This window comes from Schistocerca nitens, chromosome 1 (assembly GCF_023898315.1).
Source record: "Schistocerca nitens isolate TAMUIC-IGC-003100 chromosome 1, iqSchNite1.1, whole genome shotgun sequence".
Taxonomy (NCBI): domain Eukaryota; kingdom Metazoa; phylum Arthropoda; class Insecta; order Orthoptera; family Acrididae; genus Schistocerca; species Schistocerca nitens.
In genome coordinates, this window is record NC_064614.1 from 1,012,932,436 (window position 1) to 1,012,957,116 (window position 24,681).

The following is a 24,681-nucleotide window of genomic DNA, read 5'->3' on the forward strand; positions in this document are numbered from 1 at the left end:
CTTCTTGTCAACACCTGGCCAAATGTGTGGTAGGGATGTGCACAAGAGCTATCGTCTGTCTCCTTCTCCATGCTGTATCAACTGCAATGACAACCATGCTACTGCCTCTCGAGATTGTCCTGAGTATCTTGATGAGCGGAATGTCCAGGAGGTCTGGGTAAAGAAAACAGTACCTTACCCCGTCGCTCGCAAGTTATTGGCTAGTCACAAACCCTGCGTTCTACCATCTGGCACTTGCAGTACTGTTCTTGCTACATCTCGCTCCATGAAGGACATGGCTGTGCAGACACATGACCTCAGATTCAGCTCTGAGGTTGTGAAATCACTCAGTGTCATGCTAGCATTGCTGTCCCCTCGCCCAGCTGTGCAACAAGTCATCAGACTTTTGCCTCATGGGGCGAAGTCACCAGCTATACAACTGGCAGGTCAGAAAGGACAGAAGGAATACTCCCGCGAAGACTTCCTACATCCCTCCAGCCAATCAACACCTGCATCTTCCTCTGCTAACTGAAAAGGTTCGAAGAAGTCCAACAAAGGCGAAAGGTCTTCTCCTTCGCTGACTTGAAGATCCTCTTCGACAGTGTTACCACGTCATACCCTCGCCTGGCTGGCCTCTGTGTCACTGGATCATACCACCAACCATTTTTCTGCATTAGGCTCCACAGACTGACAGTAATGCTTCTATGGACCTTGTGGAGCAGGTTCCTCCTGCCTCTGCACCTGTAGCAGCGAGTATTCGCAGGCTGGTACTCGGCAGGCACTGAGGTGACACCTCCAAAATTGCATCTTAATGACCACTTTGAGCTTTCGTGGTCTGTTTTGACCTACCCGCCCCCCCCTCCTCCCGATGTCAGCATCCCATCTCATGGGGAATTTATGCTGCTCATAGGAGCTGACATCTTAGTCAACCCCTTTCCTTGACTACTCTTCTGCAAGCTGTTGCAGTTTCCCTTTCCCTTTTTCACTTGATCTTTTCCCATTGTACTGTTTACGTCCCTTCATCATTCAAAGTCACCAGGGCAGACTTCTTTCAGCTTATTGGGCAGCTATCTCACCCATTTCTGCTGCTCAGTAACTTTAATGCGCACCATGCCCTTTGGGGTTCTCCTAGAACCTGTCTGAGAGGTGCCCTCTTGGCTAGCCTTCTTAATCAACTTAACCTCTTCTGTCTTGACACAGGAGCAACCACATCTTTCAGACTCCACGCACACCTATTCCCATTTGGACATATCCTTCTGCATTGCCCAGCTTGCCCATCACCTCGAGTGGTCCATCCTTTCTGACACCTACTGGAGCAACCATTTCCTGTGTGCTATCCGTTTGCCCACTCCTACCCCACCTGCGTGCACATCCAAATTGCAGCTTACTAAGGCCAACTGGAGGCTTTACTCCTCCCTGGCGACCTTCGAAGGACAAGATTTTCCCATTTGTGATGGCTAGGTGGAATATCTCACAAACGTTAACCTCACCACTGCAGAATGTATCTTTCCTCCCACTTCCTATTTACCAAGCTGTGTCCCAGTCCCTTGGTGGACTGAGGGACTTGGCTTCCTAAGGACACTACTCCAGCCTCGCTCTATCGCCTTCAGTTTCACAAACTTCACATGGAACTTTGTGATAGTTTCTTTGTGTACACTGATGGCTCTTGGATTGACCTAGGTGTCGGGTGTGCCTTCGTTATTGGCACTGACATTTTTCACTATCGGCTTCCGGCACACTGCTCAGTATTTACAGAAGAGCTCTTCACCCTTTGTCAGGCCACACAGTTTGTGTTGCAACACAGGCTTTTCAGTTGCATCATCTGCTCAGACTCTCTGAGTGCCTTTCAAAGCTTGTGTGTGCTGCACACTGCCCATCCCTTTGGGTCCAGGAAAACTATCACTTGCTCTCTCTTAATGGAGCCACTGTGATTTTTACGTCAGTCTAACAGGAAACGAGGCTGCTGATGCTGCAGCCAAGGCTGAAGTCCTCACACCTCAGCCCATTAATTCTTATTTTCCCTCTGATGATCTCTGTGTTGCTGTTTGTGAGGAGATGGTGTCACTTTGGCATTGCCACTGGCCCTCTGTTCATGGGAATAAGCTCCAGGTTATTTAGCCTCCCCCAGCAGCCTGGACGACCTCCTCTCGCTCCTCCTGCTGTGAGTAGGTCATTTTAGCCATCGCTATTTGTTAACTTACTAATCCTATGCGAAATAATTATTCCAGAGGAAAAGTTTTCTCATTCATCTCACTCAACGCACATAATTCTATACACAGATATGGCATTTCCACTACAAATAGTTGATATCTGTCTTTATTTACTTTAATACTACTGTATGCTGAAGAATTTTTAGTTATTTACCTTCTAACGGCAAAAATAATCATACTTTTCCACTTGGCTTCACCACAAGTAAAGGGCTGCTATATGGCAAAAGAGAAGTCTCTGCAGTTCCCCATTATATCATTTTTTTTCTTATCTCCTTTGTAACTGCTTCCTTTTCTGTCCATGGAATGGAGTAAGTTTCATGACAAAATGTTTTGTGTGGCATAACCTCAACATCATATGTATAGCCTTTAGTTATCCCTGGCTTTTCTGAGAATACCTTTATGTACTTGTGTAATAACTGAGTCAGCTCACTTTTCTGGGCATTGGTCAAATACTCTGATTCTTTTATCTTTCCCTTAATCATGTTTTCAGATGTGTAGTCACTTTCTGTGCCAAAGTTGCCATATCCTCCTTCAGAGAAATCACTGCTAATCTGCATTATTTTGTGGCTTTTTACATTTTACCTAGATACTTTGGCAATATTTATCGTGTATCTGCTTTGTTCTTACCATATCCAGTACAATCCTATTCCCTATACACTCTACACTAAATTGTGTGCTTGAAAGGTCTATTTTAGCTTTTCTTGTGTAAAAATTTTCACTTCAGGATGCAGGTCACTACTAACTCCTGTACTACGAGAAAAGTGTATGTAAAAGCTTCTTTTCCGAAATTCACTTCTACTCATACCTGATGTTTCATGATTTGTGACTGAGCAACAACAGTGCCTGTCACCTTGAAATTCTGCACTGGAAATTATGGCAGTTTGATGTTTTATGATTTGTGACTGAGCAACAACAGTGCCTGTCACCTCACAATTCTGCACTGGAAATTAGGGCAGTTTGTTGGCCTGACTTATCATCTTAAAGAAGTCGTAACTTAGCACATTCACAGATGGTCCTGTGACAATTACTACATTCCCAGGTATGCCTTTAATAGTTGCTCTGACCACGGCTTGTACTTACTCAGCATCAGATTTTCGGCATTTATGAGGTTTGATAAGAAGTTCTTTTTATATTCCGATGCTCTCATCATTATCATCATCATCATTATTATTATTATTATTATTATATCCTGGACTAAATCTGTTGTTGTATCTACATTTCCTATTAAATGAAGGAGGACTATTCCCAATTAGTGATCTACCATTGTTCTCATTGTAGTGACTTTCCCTCTCATTTCCATTGCTATTGTGATTAGGTTGGCTATTTTTATTCTCATGCCCCTACTGATTCAAATTACTGTTTCCAGTCTCGTTATACTGTTTCATGACTTCCTCTATTAGATCAATAGAATGTAACACAGATAAAAAATGCTCTAAATCATGCTCTGGTCTATTTATCAATTTTTCCTCATTATTGTTATACATATTTTCAACAACTTAATGACATCCCTGTTTGAGATTGGTTCAACTCAGTACTAGTTTTGTTAACATAACATTCAAAATATTTGTGTCGTCTTCCTTGTATAGAGTTATCCACTTTTGGAATATATACAGCCAAACCTCCGCACAATGATCACCGATACAACAATAAACCTGGGTACAGTCATAATTTTGTATGGTCTTGGCTGATTTGCTTTATGTACTATGTTAATTACCCCCTCATTACAATGACAAAAGTAACTTTAGCAACACCCTGTTATAATAAAGACAAAGTTTCAGGGATCTTACTATTTTCTGCTTCTAAGCATCTGACCATAATGGTATATATTGTTTGTTTGTGCTCTCAACCTTCACTTCTGTATTTTCAGAAGCTCCACTACATACTGTGCTGAGTGGCAAATAGAAAGAGTCATAGTGTTCTTGTGTTTGAACCAATGTTGGTGTTCAAAGTATACACCAACAAATCAGTCATTGAAGAGTTATATGGTAATCCGCCAGTTGAAGATTCTGATGTTGACAGTGATGTTTTAAGTGCAAATCCTACTTGTCGGATAGAGCTAATATGTCAGTTGGAAACTATTCAGTGAGTAGCATCTTCAGTCCCCAGTGTTTCAGCGGAACAGTTGATAGTGTTAGAGGAGATAAAGACAATGTTTACAAGAGAATAATTAAGAAAAAAGAAACAAAGGAAAATAAACTAATTCTTTTGTACACAAGAGTAAATACTCTGCTAACAAAGGGAGTGAACAAAATGTGTTTCATTATCTATCTTTCATGTTATTTCTCATCAGAAAACTGCTACAGTACTGTACATACTGACCTTTATGGTACAGTACTATAGGAGTAACTGTGAACAAAAACTGATTATAACACTAACCTGTGACATTCAGCTGCTTTATTTCTTCGTTGATAATCCTCAGTGCCGACGTACTGCATTGTTATACTGGCTGAAAAATGGGGGCTGGAAGTTCAACGATGACTACTGTAAATGATGCAGCCAACAGTTGCACAGTTGCATTCCACAGTTCTTTACTTTCACTGTTCACAACCCCCCAATATTACACGGTTATATGGCCAGTTCAGTATTGGTATAGGCTGTGCCTCATACTAGTTTGCAGGCAAACATCAGCATACTGCTACAATAGTTTGCTGTTGAACATCTATGAGCAGTAAATACCTAACCACATACTTCACAGTTCTTGCATAATAATAAGGTATGTATGACACTATTCCTCAAATAAATTGAACAGACACTGTCATTGTTTTAACACACGGCCTATTTGTGTTACAATAATTCCACTGTTAAGTTAATGCATTAGTGTTACTCAAACTGATACAGACTCCCCGTCTGAAAATCGGCCGTGGACTGACTGTCTCTGGCCTTTATATATCCTCACAATAATAGGTACTGAAACTATACATTGTTCGATGTTTAAGTTACAGACATTACAATTGAAACATAACTCATTCAGTTAACTGAATACATTGAAAAATTCTTTCTTTTTAACAGTTTCTTCTACCACAAAGGTTAGGCCGAATTATTTGTTTAATAATGAAACTAACAGATACAGTTACGCAAACAATACTTTTTATAAATGTGGTAATTATTTTGGAATTAAATAAGGGCTGTCTTTACTAAGATGTTTTTGAATGGAGCCAAATAAATACTTAAAGAGTCCTAGTAGCTCTTTTTCCAAATGTTTACAATTTGTACAGAATTTATATTTGTTACTAAGTCAACAATAGAATTTAGTCATGAAACAGTTACTGAGTTCACCTAGTAACAAAAGATATTAACTAGGAATAGTCAAATAAATTAGGAAATTAATTACATACATAAAACTAAGCACAAAATTAGGCCTGGTGTTATATTCCAAGACTGAGGGGCAACCTCCCTCTTTTATGGAAATGCAGATTATACTCATGTATGTTAATGGTAATTAGGCAAAAGTGAAAATAAAATGAATGTAAGGAGGCAGATGGCAAAACAAGAGAGGAAGGAAAGAGATCCCAGCTTGCTTTGTCACAAACCCTGCTGTAAGAATATCATTTCCATGGTCCCATGAGCATTGTTCGTGACTTTACTTCTTTTCTCAGTCACTCTTTTACACAGTGTGATCAGTACTTTGATAAAATTGCTCTTTCAAACAGTTCATGACACAGGAGGCCAGACAAACATGTGGTTCCTGAAGAGGGGAAGCAGTGTTTTCATTAGTTGCGGGGACAGCAGTCTGGATGATTGACTGATCTGGCCTTGTAACACCACAAAAACGGCCTTGCTGTGCTGGTTCTGGAAACAGATTAAAGCAAGGGGAAACTGCAGCCATAATTTTTCCTAAGGGCATGCAACTCTACTGTATGGTTAAATGATGATGGCATCCTCTTGGGTAAAATATTCCGTAGATAAAATAGTCCCCCATTCGGATCTGCGGGCAGGGAGTACACAGGAGGATGTTGCCATCAGGAGAAATAAAAGTGGCATTCTGCAGATCGGAGTGTGGAATGTTAGATCCCTTGATCAGGGAGGTAGGTTAGAAAATTTAAAAAGGGAAAGGGATTAGGTGAAGTCAGATACAGTGGGAATTAGTGAAGTTCGGTGGCAGGAGGAACAAAACTTCCGGTCAGGTGAATACAAGGTTATAAATACAAAATCAAATAGGGGTAATGCAGGAGTAGGTTTTATAATTAATAAAAAAATAGGATTGCTGGTGAGTTACTGTGAACAGCATAGTGAACACATTAATCTAGCAAAGATGGACACAAAGCCCACACCCACCATAGTAGTACAAGTTTATATGCCAACTAGCTCTGCAGATGATGAAAAGACTGAAGAAATGTATGAGAAGATAAAAGAAATTATTGAGATAGTTAAGGGAGGCAAAAACAAAAATTTAATAGTGATTCTTTTGGGGAGGGGGGGGGGGCTGGAAACACTTGGTTTAAGAATCATAAAATAAGGTTGTATACATGGAAGAGACTAGAAAACATCAGGATTCATAGAGAGGTTTAGAAACCAGGCTTTAAATCTTAAAACATTTCTTGGGGCAGATATGGACTTTGACCACAATTTATTGATCATGAATTGTAGATTAAAACTGAAGAAATTGGGAAAAGGTAGAAAATTAAGGAGCTGGGACCCTGATAAGTTGAGAGAACCAGAGGTTGCTGAGAGTTTCAGAGGGAGCATTAGGCAATGGTTGACAAGAATGATGGAAAGAAATGCAGTAGAAAAGTAATTGGCAGCTTTAAGAGATGAAATAGTGAAGGCAGCAGAGGATCAGATACGTAAAAAGACAAGACCTAGTAGGAGTCCTTGGTTGACAAAAGATATATCGAATTTAGTTGATGAAAGGAGAAAATATAAAAATGCAGCAAATGAAGCAGATGAAAGGAATACAAATGTTTAAAAAATGAGGTAGACAGGAAGTGAAAAATGACTAAGAGGTATGGCTCGAGGACAGATGTATGGATTTAGAAGCATATTTCATTAGAGGAAAGATAGATACCTCCTAAAGGAAAATTCAAGAGGCCTTTGACGAAAAGAGTAGCAGCTTTATGAATATCAAGAGCTCAGATGGGAAACCAGTCCTAACTAAAGAAAGGAAAGCAGAGAGCTGAAAGGTGGAAGGAGTATATAGAGGGTCTATACATGGCATACACTATAGACAACAATTATCACCTACCACTCCTTAAATAATGTTACTATGTTTTAACACCACTACATAAAACCAATGAAATGTGATTCTGCAACTCTTCACAGAATAATTACTTAAAAACAAAATCTTAGGTTGGTTCTATTTACAGCTCACCTAATCAGGCACGCTGCTAACACCACTGCACTGCTAATGGGTCACACATGGGTGAACTTACGCAGCGATGAATCGCTGCTTAGCTGTAGTGTAGCCAGCTGACTGACTGCTGCACTGCAAAGTTATCCTGCACTGCAGCCATCATGGCTGGCTAAAACAGGGATGCCATCAGAGATTGCTGCTACAACTGTAGTCTCAAAATCACAGAGTGGAATTCTTTCAGGCCATCAATGAGATTCTTCTTGACTTACGTGCCAAAAGTTACTAACAAGGGAACCTCCCCATCGCACCCCCCTCAGATTTAGTTACAAGTTGGCACAGTGGATGGGCCTTGAAAAACTGAACATAGATCAATCGAGAAAACAGGAAGAAGTTGTGTGGAACTATGAAATAATAAGCAAAATATACAAACTGAGTAGTCCGTGTGCAAGATAGGTGACATTTAGGGTTGCGTTAGTTCTGATACGCTGTGGTGCTGTGGTTACCGTGAGCAGCTGCGGAGTGAGAGGTCCTTAGTTCAAATCTTCCATCGACTGAAAATCTTAATTTTTTATTTTCAGACAATTATCAGAGTTCAGGCACCCACACATAATCAACTTCGCTCTCCAAAATTCCTGGACATGTTCAGATTTGCTTAGACATATACAGGATTTGACGGTCTATACACAGAAAAAATTGAAAACGTTAAAAACTTATGTTTTGACAGAGCACAGAGAAAACTGTGCGACTGTGAAACTGTTGCATTCATTTTTTGCAGTTTATGTGACACACTCTTATGTTTTCATCACTTTTTTGGGAGTGATTATCACATTCACAAGAAAACCTAAATCGGGCAAGGTAGAAGAATCTTTTTACCCATTCGCCAAGTGTGCAAGTTAGGTGGGTCGACAACATATTCCTGTCGTGTGACGCACATGCCGTCACCAGTGTTGTATAGAATATATCAGACGTGTTTTCCTGTGGAGGAATCGGTTGACCTATGACCTTGCAATCAAATGTTTTCGGTTCCCATTGGAGAGGCACATCCTTTCGTCTACTAATCGCATGGTTTTGCGGTGCGATCGCAAAACACAGGCACTAAACTTATTACAGTGAACAGAGACGTCAATGAACGAATGGACAGATCATAACTTTGCGAAAAAAAAGAAAGTAAACTTTCGAAGGACCTCTCGCTCCGCAGCCGCTCACGCTAACCACGGAACCACGGCGCTCTTGTGTTCAGAGTGTGGTGTCACCGCTAGACACCACACTTGCTAGGTGGTAACTTAAATCGGCCGCGGTCCTGTAGTACATGTCGGACCCGCGTGTCGCCACTGTGTAATCGCAAACCTAGCGCCACCACATGGCAGGTCACAAGACACGGACTAGACCTTGCCCCAGTTGTACGGACGACATAGCTTGCGAACAGACGTACGAAGCTTTCCTCTCAATTGCCGAGAGACAGATAGAATAGCCTTCAGCATAGTCCATAGCTACTACCTAGCAAGGCGCCAATTGTATCAGTGCTAATAGCGTACTAATATTCAAGAGAGATGTATTCCAACAAGAGAATAAAGATAAGTATATTTTTCCAGCTACGTACTTTTCTTCTTATTCATTAATAAGTCTCATGTTCCAGTACTTCACGCCCGTCTGCGTTAGTTTAGCGTGCACCTAGCTACCTCATTGTGTCTCGGCTGTATGAAAGCGACACAACATAAATTGGCGACGAGTAAAAGAGTTTGTATTAATTCGCTTGTGTCATGGCTTCGCCACAATCTCCAGATGTACTGTCCGAATTTTTTCGCTTGCAGAATCAGCAGACGCAGGCGTTATTGGAAGCCCTTGGACAGCTCGTCCAGGGTCAACGTGCGCTGCAAAACGATGCGGCAGCCGCCGTTTCTTCGCTACCGCTGCCACAAAACGCTGTTGCACCTCCCTTTCGGCCATACGTGGCGGCCGAAGAGGCCTGGCAAGAGTGGTCTCGCCAGTTCAACTTTCACCTAGCAGCATACAGAATTCAAGGTAAAGAGCGGCAGCCGTTTTTGCTTTCTTGTGTCGGTGTGTCTACCTACCGTGTGATAGTGAAATTGTTTCCCCGACGCGACGTAGCAACTCTGTCCTACGAAGAACTTTTGTCTGCTTTAGATGCCTATTTCAAAGAAACAGTAAATGTAGTTGCAAAAAGGTATACGTTCTTTCGTACAAAACGTACGGCCGGTCAGACTAATAGGGAGTGGGTTGCAACTTTGCAAGGACTTACTAGGGAGTGTGCCTTTGAATGTGACTGTGGCCTCCCTTATTCAGATACTATGGTGCGTGATGCAATAGCACAGAACGTTTCTGATGTTCGCATACGGGAACAGATTTTGAAACTCGTAAATCCCTCCCTTCAACAAGTGATAGACATATTGGATAGGCAAGACACACTTGACTTTGCTCAGGACTCATTTGAAACTTCGCCAGCAGTGTGTCACATTAATCGGCCCGCCGGGCCCGCTGCACGGGACGCTAAACGGCCCTCGCGCCCGTCCGCACAGCAGCGGCAGCCTACCTTGCAAACACGTGCGCCGCGTAAGCAAGCAACTGCAGTGAAATCATGCCCGCGGTGTGCAACTAGACATTCGCGTGAAAATTGCCCGTCACGCCAAGCTATTTGCTTTTACTGTCAAAAGAAAGGACATGTCCAAAGTGTTTGCCAGAAACGGCTTAGATCAGACAATCACACAAATTCCAGGCCTTTTGCTTCGCGCCGGAATCGAACCCAAGACAATCAGGCTCGTGGACCTTCGCCCATGGACATTCATGTAGTTCATTCCCACCCGTCCAGTGACACTTTAGCTAACAGTGACTGTGTTCGTCCCACCAAAAGTGTGCGTCGACGTCGCCGGAAATCCCGTAAAGTCGCAAGTGCTTCTGTACCTGTATCAGTTCAAATTGCACGTGACAGTCGCTCTTGTCGTCAGCAGGACAATAAACTTTTTGTAGACCTGGACTTTGAAGGCAAAGTGATACCATTCCAGCTCGATACCGGAGCTGCAGTTTCATTGCTCAATCACGACACGTACATACAACTGGGCGCCCCGCCGTTGCGTGCCGCCAATGTTAAGTTACATAGTTACTCAGGACAGCATATACCTGTGTTGGGACAGTGCAGCCTTATTGCAACATACAAGGGACAAACAAAACTTGTATCATTTTACGTTCTTCGTTCTTCTAGTGCAGTGAACTTGTTTGGTTTAGATTTGTTTCAATTGTTTAATATGTCTATAGTAAATCAGGTCCTATCAGTGAATCAGACTGTGCCTTCCGCCAGTGTTTCTAGTCTTTGTGAAGAATTTGCAGACATTTTTGCACCGGGCCTTGGTTGCGCTAAGAACTATGAAGCACATTTGGAACTGAAAGACAACGCGCAACCGAAATTTTTCAGAGCGTGCAATGTTCCCCACGCATTGCGTGATGAGGTCGCAAGAACATTGCACGATTTAGAATCTCAAGGTGTAATTGAACGTGTGCAGGCTTCTCTCTGGGCCTCACCCTTAGTAATTTTGCCAAAACCTTCCGGAAAATTGAGACTTTGTGTGGACTTCAAGGCAACTGTGAATCCACAACTTGTGACTGCCACTTTTCCTTTGCCCCGCCCGGAAGATCTTTTTGACAAACTGTGCCCGGGAAAATATTTTTCAAAAATTGGACCTAGCAGATGCGTACTTGCAAATACCTGTGGACGAAGCATCCCAGCGCGTCTTGGTGGTAAACACGCATCTTGGCTTGTATCGCTTCAAAAGACTGCCATTCGGGTGTGCATCCGCCCCTGCATTGTTTCAGCAATATTTACAAACTATTTGTGCGTCGGTCCCTACTGCTGCGAACTATCTGGACGATATTGTGATCTCAGGACAGACAGAAGCAGAACATTTGCAAAATCTCCGAACATTATTTCAGGTATTGCGTCAGAATGGTCTTCGCTTGAGGAAGGACAAATGTGTTTTTTTTGCTCGGGACTTACCCTACCTGGGGCATGTCATAAATGCCCAAGGTATACATCCGAGTCCAGAGCACCTCCGTGCCATACAGGATTTACCTGCTCCGCAGAATTTAAAACAGCTACAGAGTGTGCTGGGTAAAATAAATTATTATCATAAATTTCTGCGCAATGCTTCTTCCATTTCAGCTCCGCTACATCGCTTACGCCGTCAAGGTGTTCCGTTCGTCTGGACGACGGAATGTGAACGCGCCTTTCGCCAGTTGAAATCGGCGTTGCTTTCAAATACTTGCCTTACGCCATTCGATCCCCGAAAACCCCTTTTGTTGATGGTAGATGCATCGGATTTCGGGATCGGTGCTGTGCTTGCGCACAAAGATGGCTCGCATGATCGCCCTATTGCCTTTGCGTCCAAATTGCTCTCATCTGCGCAAAGAAATTATTCACAAATAGAGAAAGAAGCTTTAGCTCTCGTGTTTGGTGTTACCAAGTTCCATGACTTCTTGTATGGTCGTCACTTTACCATCATCACAGACCACAAACCTTTGACATCGCTTTTTCATCCGAACAAGCCTGTACCTCCACGTACAGCGCAGAAATTCATTCGCTGGTCACTTTTTCTCTCGCAGTACCGCTACGATATCTTGTATCGGTCCACTGCTAAGCACGGCAACGCTGATGCGTTGTCCCGTTTGCCTGTTGCTGAGGATAAAGCATTCGATTCTTCCGAACTTGCTTGCATGTTCATTGATTCGGAAGCCGATGACGTGGTCGCATCGTTTCCGATTGATTTTCGTCGTGTAGCTACAGCCACAGCTGCTGACCCTGTCCTTGCTACTGTTTTGCGTTTTGTTGCTACGCAATGGCCCTTGTCAAAGTCACGGATCGAAGATCCTTTGATTCGCCGTTTTTTTGCTCACAAGGAGAGACTTTTTGTACGACGTGGTGTTTTGTTGTTGCGTTCCGATAATGATCAGTCCAGAGTCGTGGTCCCACGTTCGTTACAGTCCTCTGTCTTAAAGCTTCTCCACCAAGGACATTGGGGTATAGTGCGTACGAAACAACTTGCTCGTCAGCACTGTACTTGGTTCGGAATCGATGCTGCGATTACAAATATGTGCTCCTCTTGCGTGGCGTGTGCCGAACAACAATCCGCACCGCCGCGGAAATTCTTTGCATGGCCGAAAGCCACTTCCCCTTGGCAACGCTTGCACATCGATTTTGCTGGTCCATTCTGGAATGCTCGATGGTTGGTTGTGGTCGATGCTTTCAGTAATTTTCCTTTTGTTGTCCGGATGTCTTCCACGACGTCTTCTGCCACAATCCAAGCCTTGTCTGCCATCTTTTGCATTGAAGGTCTTCCGCAGACTATTGTTTCCGACAATGGCCCACAATTCATGTCCGCAGAATTTCAGTCATTCTGCAAGGCCAATGGTATTCAACATCTGACTTCCGCGCCGTTTTCGCCTCAGTCAAACGGTGCCGCTGAACGATTGGTCCGGACTTTCAAGTCACAGATGTTGAAATTGAAAGAATCGCATTCTCGGGAGGACGCTTTGTTGCTCTTTTTGTCATCGTATCGCTCTCAGCCCCGCGATGGTCGCTCGCCGGCTGAATTGCTCCATGGTCGATCTCATCGCACCCTGATGTCTTTGCTGCATCCGCCGCATCAGGTTCCTGTGCAGCGGCAGGCTCCTGCTTTTGCTCCTGGCGACGTTGTCTATTATCGCAACTATCGCGGTTCACAGCGTTGGCTCGCGGGGCGCATTCTTCGCTGCCTCGGCCGCGCGATGTATTTGGTTTTGGGGGCCTCTGGTGAGGTGCGTCGGCATCTCAATCAGCTGCGCCTCTGTCGTCGCCTGGGTTCTGCCGCTCCCCGTCTGCTTTCAGCGACGGAGCCGTCAGGTCAGCGCCCTGGGGACCCATCTACTAGCTCGCCTCATCCCCAGGTGTTACCGACGCTGCCTTCCATTTTGCCTCATGGCGTCGCGCCGCCGCCGCAGCCGCTGCCGGCGCCGCCCGCAGCGGACGCTTCGCTGCAGCCGCCTGGCACCTCCCTGGGTCACGCGCCGCCGCTCGCTTCCCGTAACCAGCCGTCCTCCGCCATGGACCTCTTGCCCGCTCCGGACCAGATGTCGTCATCGCGCGTCGGATTCCCCGACGCAATGGAGGTCGACCCTTCGACCCCTCTTGTATCATTACGTGCGCATACACCGCATGTTGACGTGCACCCTGGACTAGGTTTGCAGGCGTTTCCTAGCTCCCCTCGGACCGAATGGCCGGGTGCGGGTGGCACAGCCTCGCCTGTTGTTAGGCTCCCCACCTCATCGCATACGTCAACATGGGGTCCTCCCCACGGCGGGCGGAAGCCTTATCTCACGACCGTTCGCCGATTTGCGGGGGAGGAATGTGGTGTCACCGCTAGACACCACACTTGCTAGGTGGTAACTTAAATCGGCCGCGGTCCTGTAGTACATGTCGGACCCGCGTGTCGCCACTGTGTAATCGCAAACCTAGCGCCACCACATGGCAGGTCACAAGACACGGACTAGACCTTGCCCCAGTTGTACGGACGACATAGCTTGCGAACAGACGTACGAAGCTTTCCTCTCAATTGCCGAGAGACAGATAGAATAGCCTTCAGCATAGTCCATAGCTACTACCTAGCAAGGCGCCAATTGTATCAGTGCTAATAGCGTACTAATATTCAAGAGAGATGTATTCCAACAAGAGAATAAAGATAAGTATATTTTTCCAGCTACGTACTTTTCTTCTTATTCATTAATAAGTCTCATGTTCCAGTACTTCACGCCCGTCTGCGTTAGTTTAGCGTGCACCTAGCTACCTCATTGTGTCTCGGCTGTATGAAAGCGACACAACACAGAGTATCCTTGATGTTGCCTATGTTGCCCATAGACTACTCAGTTTGTATATTTTGCTTATTTTTTTCATAGTTCCTTACAACTTCTTCCTGTTTTCTCGATTGATCTGTTTTCAGTTTTTCAAGGCCTATCCACTGTTCCAAATTATAACTAAATATGAGGGGGGTGCGATGGGGAGGTTCCCTTGTAAGCATGTTTGTATCTTTTGCTGTTGGCTCCATTGCTGTGGCCAACTAGCATCTGTAGTCCAACTTTTTAAAAATATTTAATACTTCTTTAGTTTTAGCACAAAATAAACATAAATTTTCATAATTAATCAAAAGGATCCCAGCAACACCATTGCATATGTCCACTTATATTCTCTCTGTCATTGATTTTGTGTTGCTGCGGGCGATGCCATATCTTTTTCCAATTTCTTTATTAAGATTCTTGAACATTCTTATTATTATTATACCTGCACCTTTAACTCGCATCCTGTGATGATCGCCAAAATGGAGTATTACTTGGGTAAATTGGTGAATGTGTGTGTGTGTGTGTGTGTGTGTGTGTGTGTGTGTGTGTGTGTGTGTTTTGTTGGAAGGGGCATTAGTTCTGTATGTGTATTGCTACAGCTCTTTGTGTACATAATTGTTTCCTGCTGAATGTTACTTTAATACTGTGCTCAATTTGTTAATGCTTCCATAGAATAAAGGTGTGTTCACTCTACTGGTCATGTTGTATATCTAATTACAACACAACTGGCTACGAGTGTGGTCCTGCTCTTTGCAAATTTTCTATTCTACTTGGTTCTCCATTTATTCTCATGATGGCTGATGTTGTTACAGAAAGGATGGTGTTACGGAAAGGATGGTGTTATGGAGGACATTATATGTTGGTTGGATGGACAGCAAGAACATTCACCATGGTGTTGCACCAGCAATCACAGGTGCTGGACAATCAAACTTGGGTTCTTCAATCATTGGCTTCTGTTTTGTCTATTTGGTATGCTCCTCAGTCTGTGTCGCCTGCTGTTTTGCTGTCTGGAGCCCCCATGATTTATCCATCTCCCTTTTCTACATATGATGAGTCCATTGAGGAGTGGGACACATAAGAGAAATGTCTCTAACAGCACTTTCCAGCTTTTGGAATTACTGATGCAATTTTATGTTGTGTCTTGTTCCTTTCATGGATATCCCCAAGAATGTATCAAATCCTAACGTCAACTCATCCCTTTGTAGGATCCATCTTCTTTAACTTATGACGAAAAGTATAAACAACTTTCAAATTACTGCTGTAAGTGTACCCATGTTATTGCATTCCATATTGGATTTTACCACTGTAGGAAGCAACAATATCAGTCATATCGAGCATGGGTAGCTGAACTCCATGGGTCAAGTCATTGTCATTTTGCATCCGATGTGCATAAAGAGCCGAATGCTGCTCAGATGGTGGGAGATGCTATCATTTGTCTAGCTCCAGACTGTGAGGTGCGAGAGCTTACCCTGCAGTGTGAAAATCCACCGCCCTCCAAGGTTTTAGGCATTGCACAGTCGTTCAAGGTGTCGCGAGTTATGGATAACCATATTTAGTCATGATGTGAGGTATCAGCAATTGAACCCTCTCCTGCACACCAAACTTCAAATAGTTCGTAGGGAGAAGACATGGTTGTGGCAGTCCACACATGATCACAGTGTAAAGCTGGCTGGGTTCGCTTCCAACAGCAGCTATACCAACAAAGTAAATAGGTCTGCAAACAGCAACATACGTGTTCCACACTCCTGTCCGGCCCTTACTGTTTCATTAACCATTAGCACCCAGACTGCACAAAATGCTGGGCTATCTGTCATAATAGCAACAAAAAAGGTTGCATTGCTTCTGTTTGTAATGTAAAAATTCAGCATAAGACCCTGATGCAGATACAGACATAAACATTGTATTGACTGTTTCTGTTGCACCAAACAAGTTTTCATTGATGTTATGGATTTTCATAAAGTTCTGCACGTGTTAGTGGATACAGGAGCTGCAGTAATCTTGTTAAACTCACAAACTTATATGGACTTGGGCCCCCCTTCACTTCTCTCTGTGTCACGAAAGTTAGTTAATTACAATAAACAGAGTATTTTTTATTCTTAGCCAGTTCTCTGCCCCAGTGATGTACAAGTCATCAGACCGGTCACTTGCATTTCTTGTTGTAGACAACGTACAGAGAATCTTTTTGGATTAGATGCTTCTAAGTTGTTTGGTTTTATCATTTCAGATGAAGTGAATTTAGTGTCTGAACATGTGTCCTATACACTGTTAAATATATTACATTCTGTGTTTTCCTCTTTGTTCACTCTTGGCTTTGGGTGTGCCAACAATTTTCGAGCGCACTTTACCACGAAACATTGTGCTCGGCCTCATTTTTTCCAGGCCCATCTGATTCCAGTGGTACTTAGGGAACAAGTCAAAGATGAATTGGTTCGCCTCAAGGAATCTGGCATTGTTCAGCCTATTGCATCAAGTGAATGGTGTACCCCCTTAGTTACAGTAAATAAACTATCAGGCCAGTTATACCCCTGCAGGAAATTTAAAGTTTCTGTGAATGCGCAATCTATAGTGGATACATAACCAATACCGCGCCCTGATAAACTCTTTGCAAAATTATCAAATGGTCAACATTTCCCAAAAACTGACTTGTCAGATGCCTATTTACAACTCCCTTTAGATATAGATTTACAACGTATGTTATTTTGGTTGACATTGTAGCTTCTGGAACCTCCACTGAGGAATGTTCACAAAATCTCCATATTCTCTCTCTCTCTCTCTCTCTCTCTCTCTCTCTCTCTCTCTCTCTCTCTCTCTTTTGCCCCCCCCCCCCCTCCCTCCTAAGTTCTCCAAGCCACTGGGTTGGAGTGTCATTTAGAAAAATGTCAGTTTTAAACCTTCCATCATTTATCTTGGGTTTGAAGTTTCTCGAGGGGGCCTCAAACCCTTGCATCAACATTTTTTCTACTATTGTGTCACTTCCATGCCCTACGTCAGTCAAAGAACTTTTGGTTTTTCTTGGCAGAGTCGCCTACTACCATACATTTTTGTCTGGGGCACTGGCAATTGCACACCCATTACATACATTGCTGCGCAAAGGGAGTCACGTTTCACTGGTTACCGGCTTGTGAAACCATGTTTTTCACATTTAAGATTATGTTACAGTCTGCACCGTGCTTAGTGACATACCAACCAGGCCTCCACGTGGTCCTTGCGACAGACAAATGCTGACCCCTGCTCAAACTAGGTATTCTCAGATAGAAAATAAAACTTTGGCCATTGTATACACTGTGAAGAAAGTCCACATTTATCTGTATGTTACAAAATTCCTCCTGGTTACCGATCACATACCATTTGTTTTCTTATTCGATCCTTCTGCATCATTACCAGGTGAAGTGACACATCACATTCAACGTTGGGCCCTTTCCTGTTGCATTACAGCTATCAGATTCACTTCTGACCTACGAATCAACAAACAAAACGCCAATGCTTTGTCTTGCCTGCTGGCAGGTGCGGACTCAGGATTTGATAATGGGCAATGGCTTTGTTTCCACATTAATGTCACCAAACAGCCTATAGTTGATGGTTTTCCTGTAACTAGCGCACAGATTGTGAAAGCTGTAGCTTCAGATCACATTTTGTGGAAGGTCATGACATTCGTACATACAACATGGTTGTTCAGATTCACCACCTTCTCGTGTGTCCGACCCCCTCTGTAATTATGACCTATTTTGACATCCATTCTCTGTTGTGGATGGTGTTCAGCTTTTAGACACAAATGACGCAGTCCCTCGGGTAGTGATTCCCTTAGTGCTTCATTTGAAGGTTCTCCATTTATTACATGCAAATCATTGGAGTGTGTCACATGCAAAAGCATTGATTGATTGACATGTGTTTGGGCCCAGCTTCAGTGTTGATGTTACCCGCCTGTTTGCCTCCTGTTCACACTGTGTGATGCATCAAGCAGTTCTCCAGATGTCACTGTCTCCTTGGTCGATGCCATCACATTCTCGGAACCATATACTTGCGGATTTTACTGGCCCCTTTCACATTGCTTATTGGCTGTTGGTTGTTGATGCATATTCTCATTTTCCATTTGTCATTCATTGTTTTTCCACATCCACACTGCCACCGTCACCGCCTTATCCATCCTCGGTGGCCGAATCAGCAGTTCCTCTATAGCTTCTCACACCATTGTCATGGATTCAGTCACCCATTCTGGAGCAACTGCTGATAGCAGTATCATCAGCACCACATGCACTGTCACAAGAGCCAATGCCCGGGGTCATCTTGGAAACAGCCCTGGCCTCACTGATGTTGCCATATGGTTTGACACAGGAAGGCGAGCGCAGATATCACCATCAGAGCCCGCCACAGCCCCCAGTCTATTTAAGGCTAACCAAGCTATACTCAGCTTCAGTTCTGTATGTGTATTGCTACAGCTCCTTGTGTATGTAATTGGTTCCTGATGAATGTTACTTAAATACTGTTTTCAAGTTTTTAATGCTTCCATGGAATAAAGTTTTGTTACATCTACTGGTGATGTTGTATACCTAATTACAGTAGCTTCCTCTGTACAATTGCTTTTACAGTTGTGGGTGATGCAGATAACTCGTAACTTGTAGCTCACAAAAGGTCATAAAAAGTATGCGTACTGCTTTCACATTAGAGATTGACTGGCAGAACTCAAGTCATCTTCATTTGTTCAGGCATTGACATTCTTGCCCATGCCTTTTTCTCTATGACTTCCAAGGCACTGCCAAGCCACAAGAACTAAAGCATAAGCAGGCTTCCACAGCCAGTGGAGATGCGCACTCACTACCACGCCTTGTCGATGTCCTGAGCTGACAGTTTTCACACCCCTTCTGCACACACTGAGGTTGTCTATACCTAAAAAATCTACCTCAACAATTTTTTTTGTTTTCACTAATATTGTTTGGTGGCCTAAGTTGATAGTAGTGGAAAATGTTAGTCCCAGGTATAGACATGTTACACCATAAGATGGAACAGTTTTTCTTAGAGTTTCTTTGCTAGCTTGGAAATCCAATTCCATATGACAATGGCTGTGAAGCTTTTGCAAGGATGATATTGCCTTAAACTGTTCATAAAATCATAGAAATTGATATCAAATATCACATTTATCTATATTGTTAGTGAAATATTTATTGAGCGAATTCTACTTATTCTGGTTTGGGGCACATATTGAATCCTGCTCCACCCAGGATCATGTCCTTCCTTCACACACCACTGATTTAACTTTTGCTTGCCAACATTTGTGTGCACACTCTGTGTTGGCACTGACACACCTTTCTTCTTCTCATTGTCAGTAGAATTAATGACGTCGACAGTAAGTTCTCATGGCTTCCTGCAAAGTTATTTTATGCTATCGCTTCTCTGCTCACATTGAGAGGTAACTGTGCATCTACTTTGAATTAGGACTTGATTGTACCTAGTCATGTGACCAAGTTAGTTCCCTCTGCATCTGGGTTACAAGTTCACCTTGCCAAGTAATGGTGGGTGGGTGACCAATATACAGTTTTACACAGGAATGAGGGAAAGAAAACTGCTCATTTCACAGAGACCCTCATTTAAAGTTCATGAATTTGATGAAGAAAAATAGTGAAATGAATACAAAGAGCTTGTATTTTATGTTCTGAATTAAATTTTGAAAGCTGCTGCTTATGAATGTATACTATATCAAGATGATTTTCTTTTGGATTTTTGTAAGTTCCACTTCAGGTTTAGTAGTTCCTATAAAGCTGTACTGGAATTACTCAAGGCTAAGTTATAGATGAATGTTGCATTAAGGCGAGCATACATTGATTTTATGCAAGGAGGCGAGCATACATTGATTTTATGCAAGGAGGCGAGCATACATTGATTTTATGCAAGGAAAAACCATCTGTCTGTGGAACATAATAGGGACTCTTGGTGAGGTGACTAATGTGATATGCAGAATTGATAGAATTTGACTGAAACTGACTGTTATTGGTCAGTGCCAGTGTTAGATAGCAAACATCACTGTATTTATTGCATCTACTTCTGTAAAAGCAGAAGTGACATGATAAGTTAACATTTTTGATAATGTTTTGATTAGTCTAGTTTTGAATTGCCTTATTTATTGGCAGGGTAGTGTTACCTGCCAGCTATAGTTGGCAGTGCTCGGAAAGCAGTCAAACCAGTTGAGCTGATTGGGTTTATATTCCTGTCAGCCACACACATAGAGTCCTCTTGGAGTATGTGTATAGTATCTCGGCATTGATCACTCCATATATTTGCGCTAAAAAAATTTATTGGAAGGAGCTTCTTAGAAAAATCCATTGTGTCATGGCTCTTTTTGTGATTATTTCATATATTATTAATTTGATAACTTGATTTGTATTATGAATCATCTGTGATGAGAAGAACATTCTTGTTGTGTTTGTTGTAATAAAATCGTTTGTGAAAAGTAAGACATGGCTTTTTTAAATAAAATAGCTCCCACTTTTTTAAGGGAAAAGAAAAAGTTGAAAAGTTATGGATACATTTTGTCACAGATCTGTTAAAACTGATTGTGGATATTGCATTTAATTTCTGATTCCTGTTGTGTTTTGAACAGTTCTATGTACAATGATGGTATATTTATAATTACATCAAGGAAAGATGTAAATATCTAAAGTCCCTAGTGCATAAGAGTTTTAAAACAGAAATGGAATATAAAACTGAAAGGAAGATAGCTGATAGAACTTCAGTATCTTACTCCTGACATAATAAATAAAGGAGCAAAGTAAAAACTAATTATCCATCACTAAAATGAGTGACTGATGCTGCACTGTCAGATTCATGAGGCCTTGGAATATATATGAGTCCTGCACTGTCACTAGGTTGGCCTAACTACTACTGTTGTATTCCAGTATTACATCAGTCTCAGCAAAATCAAAATAGTCCTTATCGTGTATGTCCATACTACTACTACTACTACTACTACTACTCTATAAATGATTAACCAAAAATAGCTGCATTGCTATCTATAGACAAGTCAATTTGTGCCAACAGTGTGGTGATGTGGGTTGTGTTAACTGGCGTTATTCTGTAGTTGCAATAATTTAATTAAAAAAAAGGCAACTTTCACTTGTTGAGCATCACCCTATCCTGCTGCAGTACTGACAACCTTGCTGCACTTTGTCACGCAAATCATAATACCCTACTATCGCTAACAATGCTATCACCAACAGTTTCCCACTGTGCGATAATGTCCCTTTAAACAGTGAATACATGTGATTTTATGAGCACCAGTTTTCAACTTACTGCACTTGCAGCACTGCTTTTTATTTGTGAGAACTGTAGTCTTCATGTACCATAATCACAGTATATCATCTTCATAGGAGCCCATCACATTTATTTCTTTGTCCATGTCCAGTTGTTGGACAATGGTATTGTGAAGTCCCAAAAATTTGTGTGTCGATTAACTCTGAGGGTATTGTTTGTAATCTGTTTCATTGTTTTCATGTTCCCTGGATTGGGTCTGCTGTCTGGTTCCTACAGTAACAAAGAAGGCCATAACACAGACGATTGGGTAGTTGGGGGTCTGTTATTTGCATGAACAGAACAGGCCACATATAAAAATGAAAGGAGTAGTTACAGATGCTAATCTAACTGTGAGAATACACCTGAGTCAGTGATTCTCATTAATATCATGCTTTGCTAACAACGCTAGCATCTGATCACAAATGGTCACCATTGTACAAATCAAATAACACACTGCAACAAATTCCCATTGAAAATTTGTAAATTACTTACATTTAGGATTTCTACTTTTATTTGGACATAATATGATGAAAAACGGCCACAAAAAGAATTACTTACCTCCACCTTCAGAATTGTGTGTCCTCTTTTATACCACGAACATAAACACTTATTTAAGCAGCAATATAAACAACAAACATTTTGTACATGAAATTTATTAATAGTTGAGAATCTCTGAAGTAAAAAAATCACTTGAATGACATATCACTTGTAATGATAAAATTTGACAAACATCAACTGACAAAATTACTAAATTAATCCAAAAGAAACAGATAAATTTTTCTGAATTTTTTACAGTTTCTTATAGAAATTGTTAAATACACAACACCCATTAATTTATACTGAAGTAATCATTATCTGTGGCTGCCCTTTCATGTCAGTAATTTTGTTATGATGGGTGGCTGTGAGTAAGCAAGCTGCTGTATGTGCAATCATCAGCTGCCCTCATATGTCTAACTATTTGAGTAAGCATAGCTTGTGATGTGCACCCTCCCCTCACCCTCCTCCCCCTCTCCCCAACTGAACCAATGCACAGTGCAGCGATATGTGCAGCACCAGTGCCGAACCGTGTGTGCGGTGAGATGTGGCAGCCACCACACAGTTATGTATTGTGGTATTGAATTAGCTATACATTATACAACATATATATTATGCAACATGGTTTATGTAAAAATAAGAAATTAAAAAAAAAAAGTATGTTCCATTCCCTACTTTGCCTTCTCAGGGGTTGATTCTTCTCTCTCTCACCTTCTTCTCTTTAGTAGCCAACGTTCTTCCTCAGTGTTCAAGCCATCTTCACACTAAATTTTATCAAAATTGTTTCAGTGGTTTAGTCATGAAAACATGAGTTACTTTTGCATTTAATAATATTAGGATGGAAGTATGGGTTAACACATTGAGGACTGCATAACCATTGTATTCGTTACATTGAATCATATTACGTAGAACATGTTGTTGTTGTTGTTGTTGTTGTTGTTGTTGTTGTTGTGGTGGTGGTCTTCAGTCCTGAGACTGGTTTGATGCAGCTCTCCATGCTACTCTATAATATGCTAGCTTCTTCATCTCCCAGTACTTACTGCAACCTACATCCTTCTGGATCTGCTTAGTGTATTCATCTCTTGGTCTCCCTCTATGATTTTTACCCTCCACACTGCCCTCCAATGCTAAATTTGTGATCCCTTGATGCCTCAGAACATGTCCTACCAACCGGTCCCTTCTTCTTGTCAAGGTGTGCCACAAACTCCCCCTCTCCCCATTTCTATTCAATACCTCCTCTTTAGTTATGTGATCTACCCATCTAATCTTCAGCATTCTTCTGTAGCACCAGATTTTGAAAGCTTTTATTCTCTTCTTGTCCAAACTATTTATTGTCCATGTTTCACTTCCATACATGGCTACACTCCATACAAATACTTTCAGAAACGACTTACTGACACTTAAATCTATACTCAATGTTAACAAATTTCTCTTCTTCAGAAACACTTTCCTTGCCATTACCAGTCTACATTTTATATCTTCTCTACTTCGACCATCATCAGTTATTTTGCTCCCCAAATCCTAAACTCCTTTACTACTTTAAGTATCTCATTTCCTAATCTAATTCCCTCAATATCACCCGAATTAATTCAACTACATTCCATTATCCTCGTTTTGCTTTGGTTGATGTTCATCTTATATCCTCCCTTCAAGACAATGTCCATTCCGTTCAACTGTTCTTCCAAGTGTTTTGCTGTCTCTGACAGAATTACGTCATTGGTGAACCTCAGAGTTTTTATTTCTTCTCCATGGATTTTAATTCCTACCCCGAATTTTTCTTTTCTTTCCTTTACTGCTTGCTCAATATACAGATTGAATAACATCAGGGATAGGCTACAACCCTGTCTCACTCCCTTCCCAACCACTGCTTCCCTTTCATGCCCCTCAACTCTTATAACTGCCATCTGGTTTCTGTACGTAGAACATATCAATCACAAAATGTATTTTCACAAATGTGATTAAGTTCAAAAGTCAAAGAGTAAATTGCTTTTTCAAAGGGTAACTTTTTTTCTCTAAGTCGCATAATATTCTCCAGATCAATAAATATCTTGTACTACACACTTTCTAAAGTAACTTAAGGTGCTACATGAAGTCACATAGGAGGCATGCGACCATTGTGTTAAGTCGAATCTTTATCCACTGTTGAGTGGTTCACTAAAATAACTATTCACTTTGCTGTTCAGAAATGATTTATTGAAGTGTTTTTGACCATCAGCAATATTCAAAATAAGAACATGTATCACCCATCAGTATCAGGTTTGTATTGACAGATTTATAGATTTGTCTAACTATGGACACTAGCACACCTCATGCACACGACTGCCAACATTGGCAGCTCAGACCAAATGCCTTTCTGGCCTGAGCTGCTGATGTTGGCAGTCATGTGTGCATGAAGTGTGCTTGCTTGTGTATATGAATGGTGTGTGTTTCTCTTTTGCTGATAAATGCTGTGGCCAAAAGCTTTGTGGAAGTGTATTTTTAATTGTGCCTGTCTGCAAATTAACATGGCAT

The 24,681-nt window shown here is 42.1% G+C and overlaps 1 protein-coding gene across 7 annotated transcripts in view; it reads left to right on the forward strand.

The window, feature by feature from the left end:
• Positions 1-24,681, forward strand: part of LOC126195835 (lysophospholipase D GDPD1-like) — a 211,298-nt gene that overhangs the window by 125,102 nt on the left and 61,515 nt on the right. The gene's annotated exons all lie outside the window — the stretch shown is intronic.